Genomic DNA, 7500 nt, shown 5'->3' with positions numbered 1-7500 from the left:
AAGGTTGTTAAAAGGGGGAGGCAAGGAAAAGTTGGGCGGAATATTTTGAAAGTTTACTGAATGTTGAGGATAATAGGGAGGCAGATATAATTACTGTTGCAGGCGTTGAGGGGCCAGTGATAGGAGATGAGAATGAGAGAGAGATTACAATAGATGAAGTGAGGAGAGCACTAGATGAAACGAGAGTAGGAAAAGCGTCTGGTATGGATGGTGTGAGAGCTGAGATGTTGAAGGAAGGGGGTGTGAATGTACTTGAATGGTTGGTGAGATTGTTTAATATGTGTTTTGTGTTGTCAATGGTATCAGTAGATTGAGTTTGTGCATGTATTGTACCATTATATAAGGGTAAGGGAGATGTGCATGAGTGTTGTAATTCAAGAGGTATTAGTTTGTTAAGCGTAGTTGGAAAAGTGTAATGATTAATAGGATCAAGGATAAAACAGAGAATGCAATCTTAGAAGTACAGGGTGGTTTTAGAAGAGGTAGGGGTTGTATGAATCAGATTTTTACAGTTAGGCAGATATGCGAGAAATATTTAGCAAAAGGTAAGGAGGTGTATGTTGCGTTTATGGATCTGGAGAAAGCGTATGAAAGAGTTGATAAGGAAGCAATGTGGAATGTGATGAGGTTATATGGAGTTGGTGGAAGGTTGTTGCAAGCAGTGAAAAGTTTCTACAAAGAGTAAAGCATGTGTTAGGATAGGAAATGAAGTGAGTGATTGGTTTCCGGTGAGAGTGGGGCTGAGACAGGGATGTGTGATGTCGCCGTGGTTGTTTAACTTGTATGTTGATGGAGTGGTGAGAGAGGTGAATGCTCGAGTGCTTGGACGAGGATTAAAACTGGTAGACGAGAATGACCATGAATGGGAGGTAAATCAGTTTTTGTGGATGATACTGTAATGGTTGCAGACACAGAAGAGAAGCTTGGCCGATTAGTGACAGAATTTGGAAAGGTGTGTGAGAGAAGGAAGTTGAGAGTTAATGTGGGTAAGAGTAAGGTTATGAGATGTACGAGAAGGGAAGGTGGTGCAAGGTTGAATGTCATGTTGAATGGAGAGTTACTTGAGGAGGTGGATCAGTTTAAGTACTTGGGGTCTGTTGTTGCAGCAAATGGTGGAGTGGAAGCAGATGAACGTCAGAGAGTGAATGAAGGTTGTAAAGTGTTGGGGTCAGTTAAGGGAGTAGTAAAAAATAGAGGGTTGGGCACGAATGTTAAGAGAGTTCTATATGAGAAAGTGATTGTACCAACTGTGATGTATGGATCGGAGTTATGGGGAATGAAAGTGATGGAGAGACAGAAATTAAATGTGTTTGAGGTGAAGTGTCTAAGGAGTATGGCTGGTGTTTCTCGAGTAGATAGGGTTAGGAACGAAGTGGTGAGAGTGAGAACGGGTGTAAGAAATGAGTTAGCAGCTAGAGAGGATATGAATGTGTTGAGGTGGTTTGGCCATGTTGAGAGAATGGAAAATGGCTGTCTGCTAAAGAAGGTGATGAATGCAAGAGTTGATGGGAGAAGTACAAGAGGAAGGCAAAGGTTTGGGTGGATGGATGGAGTGAAGGAAGCTCTGGGTGATAGGAGGATAGATGTGAGAGAGGCAAGAGAGCGTGCTAGAAATAGGAATGAATGGCAAGCGATTGTGACGCAGTTCCGGTAGGCCCTGCTGCTTCCTCCGATGCCTTAGATGACCGTGGAGGTAGCAGCAGTAGGGGATTCAGCATTATGAAGCTTCATCTGTGGAGGATAACGGGGGAGGGTGGGCTGTGGCACCCTAGCAGTACCAGCTGAACTCGGTTGAGTCCCTTGTTAGGCTGGGAGGAACGTAGAGAGTAGAGGTTCCCTTTTTTGTTTTTGTTTCATTTGTTGATGTCGGCTACCCCCCAAAATTGGGGGAAGTGCCTTGGTATATGTATGTATATATGTATGTTCTAAAAAATTATCAAAAGGAAATTATTTCAACTATGCAAAAAATCAATTGTCATTTAACACACTTAGAGTATATATAAAAACTGATTATATCCATTATGTTTGAAAAGTTATATTTGTTCTCATATCAAAATTTGTATAACCTTTATGAATTATATAATCAGTTTTATTTTATTTTTTTTTTGCAAACATATTTGAAAGGTTATTTATATTTTTTTCTCATATCACAATTATTATAACCTATATGAATTATATGATCAGTTTCCAGATTTTTTTTTTGGGGGGGGGGGGAAATTCTATTAAAAAAATACACACAATTTACGTTTCCTATTACACAGTTCAAGAAAACCTGAAGTTAATTTTTCCTTTAATGATAGTTCTATTAACAAAATTGTATTCAAACTTGTGCTTTTTTTTTTATTAAACCGTTCAATAACAAAAACCTTGAGGTGATTTGGTATATGCAAATCGTTTGATTGAGGCAAGACGATTAAGTGATACAAAAGTTTCTTCTCACACTTTGACGGCTTGTCAACACAAGGGAGAGCCCATGTCACGCGAAATGTGTGGCAATCGTGAACGAAAGATTTCGTAAACGAATAAATTTCCACTGTCATTTCAAATTATATTTCGTGGTTTTAGTATATAATTTCCGTTTGTTTAAAATTCATTGTATTGATTTTTTTTTTTTTTTTGAAAAATTAAACGAATAGATTTTCACTGCCATTTCAAATTATATTTCATGGTTTCAATATATAATTTTTGTTTGTTTAAAATTCATCGTATTTTATTTAGTTCTTATTTGGAGAAATTTAACGAATAGATTTCCACTGTCATTTGAAAATATATTTCATGGTTTCAATATATAATTTTTGATTGTTTAAAATTCATTGTATTTTATTTGGTTTTTAATTGGAAATACTAAATAATCGGATGACGATTTTTCTATGCATATTCACGACCTAAATTTTGTATAATCTCCATAAATGGTAAAATAATCTATATATGTTCCCATACACGAACTTGTAGTTATATGAGCACATCATATATTCATGCACATTTCATATTGATTTACCTGTGAAGCATTCTCCATACGAAAGTTTCAAATTTAATTACATTATATTACTCCAGACAATAAACAAGATAGAGATATAACGTTATTTGAAGGTTTAAAGGTTTCACGTTGGTAAGATTTATAACATTACCCTTCATGTTTCACTTTCATTAATTATTCATATTTCAAATATTTCCATTTCATTCATTTTTATTTTTTCTCAAAATTCATATTTGTATAATATTGCCTGAGTTGATTATTATTTCTTATATTAAATTTCAGTTTATGATTCTGTGTTGAAATGGTTACAGTTATTTTTCTTTCCTTTATATTTATGTTTCACAACTGCTGTATGAATGCCTATTTTCACCTAGTTTAATACCTGGCCTATTATCTTTTTTTTTATTCTTCTCCTTTGTTTTATCTTCATATGCTTTCATATTCACTTTTCCTCTATTTCACCCTGCTCTTATTTATGTCTTTAATTATTTGTATTCTTCTTACTTTCTTTGTTGGTCTGAATCTCGTTATACAACCATTTTAAAACGCTTTTCTCTTTTCATCTACCTGGGATTTATTTGACCGTTCTTAAAATCACATTCCCATTGTTAAACTCTTTGTACATATTCTTCCTATTACATTTCCATTACTTTTTAACATAATTTTTAAGGTATATCTGCAGCTTTAATTTCGGAAGAGTAAATGAGATAGAAATTATGTTACTATTTTACCTCTTCCATGGGGCGGGGGGGGGGGGGGCGGTGCTGGAATAAGATTTTTGGGACGTTGTTACCAATCTTTTATTTGTCTATAAGCATTTTATTATTATTATTATTATTATTATTATTATTATTATTATTATTATTATTACTTGTTAAGCTACAACCCTAGTCCGAAAAGCAGGATGCTATAAACTCAGGGTCTCCAACAGGGAAGAAAGTGCATTGGGATTCGAACGCCACATCCCTTGAGGCCGTGAAGCGGGAGAGGTTTAAAGGTTTAAAGGCCACTCATGAATGGCAGAGGCAAGGCACAGTAATATTGCCCCATCAAGCATTACACTGCTCTAGAGACTTACCATATATACATTTGATCAACGCCCAAGGCCCCTCTCCAATCAAGCTAGGAGCAAGGAGTGCCGTGCAATGGCTGCTGATGACTCAGCAGATAGACCTATAGGCTCAACATGTTTGAACATTGGTTATAAGTGCTGTAGCGTATCTTATAAAGTATTGAATCCTGTATAACTTACCTCAAGAATCGTGACCTCACAAGAATAGCAAGGTTATAGCGACCAAGGAAACTAATTAGTTTGAGCAGGACTCGAACCCTAGTCTGGTGTTCACCAGATAGGGACGTTACCGTATCGGCCACGATACCTTTATATATCTATAAGCGTTTTATTATTACTGAGGGAAGGACGTGCATTGGGATTCGAAAGTCACTTGGAGGAAAAATAATCCTCCTAGGAAAGCCGCAATCCCTTAGGGCCAAGAAGCGAGGAAGGTTTTGGGAAGATGAAGGGTTGTTGAAAGGGGGGGTGGGGGACAAGGACCTCCTTGCTGGGGGAGGGGATTTACTGCACAAGCCTTTGTAGCCTTAGGAGCATTGGAAACCGATAGATTTCCTGAAACTTTTGTTTGGTGGTCACGTTTGGAAAGGGCAGCAGTTGTAAACAATTAGGAAAATAGTGGATTTTTCGTCTTTACAAAAATAGGGTTTTCATCTGTGTAGGAGGTTTATCTTCCATAACATACTTTCACTTCAGAATTGGGTCAACTGAAGATTTTGTATTGCATTACAAAATAGCTTTTCATCTTCATAAAAATAGCTATTTCATATATATGGAAGGTTTATTTTCCATAAAATACTTTCCCTTCAGAAATGGCGATTTTGTAATGCATTACAAAAATAGCTTTTCATCTTTACAAAAAAAGCTATTTTTGAGAGTCATCTTCCATAACATAGTTTTCCTTCAGAAATAAAGATTTTGTATAGCATTACAAAATGAAGTTTTCATATTTAGGATTATCTTCTTCTTACATAATTATGTTCCCTTCTAAATTCAATCAAATGGAAATTTTGTATTGCATTACAAAAGTAGCTTTTCATCTTTATGATTTTCTTCTTACATAAATTCCCTTCTGAATTCGATCAAGTTACGATTTTGTATTGAATTGGAATTATTGGGTCTAGGGAAAGTTTTTGGACCCTCAATTTGTGTGTACGTTGATATCGAAAATCGTAGTCTGGTGGAGACTGGAGTACAATAGATAAATTTCTACCTTTATATTTGGTTTCAAAATTCCATGCACTTTTAATCAATTGAAACAACCTAAAAATAATTTACTTGTTTTATTAGAATATGATTATATTAGTTAAAAACACATTCATGCAAGGAACAGATATCTTCTCTGAATGCACAGAGAGAGAGAGAGAGAGAGAGAGAGAGAGAGAGAGAGAGAGAGAGAGAGAGAGAGAGAGAGAGAATGTACCTCTTTTTCTTATGAGAAGATATTTTCTCATAGACTTTTATGATATAACATTCGGTGGTGAATTGGAATGTGCAGTTTTGTACTCCATAGAGAGAGAGAGAGAGAGAGAGAGAGAGAGAGAGAGAGAGAGAGAGACTGTACCTTTTTTTCTTATCCGAAGATATTTTCTCAGAATTTTATGAAATAACATTAGGTGTATTGGAAAATACATTTTTGTGCTCCATAAGCGAGAGAGAGAGAGAGAGAGAGAGAGAGAGAGAGAGAGAGAGAGAGAGAGAGAGAGAGAGAGAGATTATATTCGCACTCATCATCAATCAAAATTAATCCCGGCGGATTTAAATCTCCATTTTGATCTGTTGTGATCTGGAATGGACTAATTGCCAATACAGAATAAAGTAATTAGGATTCAGTCCCGTATTAGGAAGAGAAAATTGTCCCTGTGATTGATTATCAAGAAAATTATTTTAATACCATTCGATTCTTTAACAGTCCGTCATCTGCACATGCAAGGGTGGTGGACATACGTGAGGATCCTAAATAGGTGTAATTAATTGCACTAACTAGTCGACTGTTCTCTCTCTCTCTCTCTCTCTCTCTCTCTCTCTCTCTCTCTCTCTCTCTCTCTTTGTGTTTCATAGTCCCTTTCTATCTTATCCAGTTATTTATTGTTCCAGTTTACTGCTCTCTCTCTCTCTCTCTCTCTCTCTCTCTCTCTCTCTCTCATCCAATTATTTATCGTTCTAGTTTACTGAATAAGATGAGCATTTAAACCAAACCATTTTAATTGAGTTTTAGTTGAAAAACTTGAACAATAAATTATTACCTTTCATATCTAGTTATCATTCATCTTACTTCACTTCAATAGTCATTCTTTATTGAATTTGTTATTTATCTCCCATTATTGCTATTATTATCCACCACCTAATTCATCATACATTGTTCCACGATTCCTCCACTGCTTCAGTTATCATCCACAGTTTCATTTTGAGAATACATCGTCTTCTTTTGTTTCCAATTACGTCATTTAGAGCAACGAGAACCATTTCAATTTCCAGCGCCCTCCTGATGTTGATTAGCCAGCCTCTGCCTTGGCTGTTCCAGGCCGGAAATCGTGATTCCAGTCAAAGGTAGTTCCAGAGCAGTTGAGGATTCCAGTGTCCCTTGAGTAGCTGGGTAAATTCGCTCTGGCATTATGTGGAGGAGACTTAACTTGGGGGGAGGGGTGGGGGGGGGAGGTAAGGCTACGTTCCTAGTTCAGCGTCCTTTTAACAAAGTTAAGCTCCATTGGAAACATCGCTTTAGGCGGATTTCTGTGTGTATAGCAGTAATTATATGTGTATTTATGTATCTTAATTAGGTGTACACACACATTTATGTTTATATATATGTATATATATATGTAAATATATATATATGTATATATATATATATATATATATATATATATATATATATATTTATATTTATACATATATATATATACATATATATATATATATATATATATATATATATATATCTTTATATATGTATACATTTATATATACATATATATATATATATATATATATATATATATATATACATATACATATTTGTGTAGTTGGGTGTAAGTGTGTGTGTTTTCTTGCTATATGCAACCACCCCCATTAACTTCATTTTATGACTTATGTCTTAACTGATAAACAACTACCATCGTAAATACTGCCACCCCACCCCCCCCCCCCCCAAAAAAAAGAAAAAAAAATGAAATATACAATCATATCTTAAATTCCATTTTATTCTCACTAAATAAATCAAAAGATTTTTGCAAATCCGCTCCAGTAAAACATTGATTATTTTGCACCCATCTCCTCCGCCTCCTTTTATACATCCACGGTTTTCATAAGATAGTTAAAGTTGTCACAGTTGCAAAACAAATCCAGGGATTGAAACAGCTGTGGCCTGATGTAGCCCGTAGCTTCGTTGTTTTGATTGGGATGTCTCGACTTTTTATTTTGCTTTTTATGAAACCAATGATATTTATTA

Source organism: Palaemon carinicauda, chromosome 1 (genome assembly GCF_036898095.1).
Source record: "Palaemon carinicauda isolate YSFRI2023 chromosome 1, ASM3689809v2, whole genome shotgun sequence".
Lineage (NCBI taxonomy): Eukaryota > Metazoa > Arthropoda > Malacostraca > Decapoda > Palaemonidae > Palaemon > Palaemon carinicauda.
Note: the sequence above shows the minus strand (reverse complement) of the source record.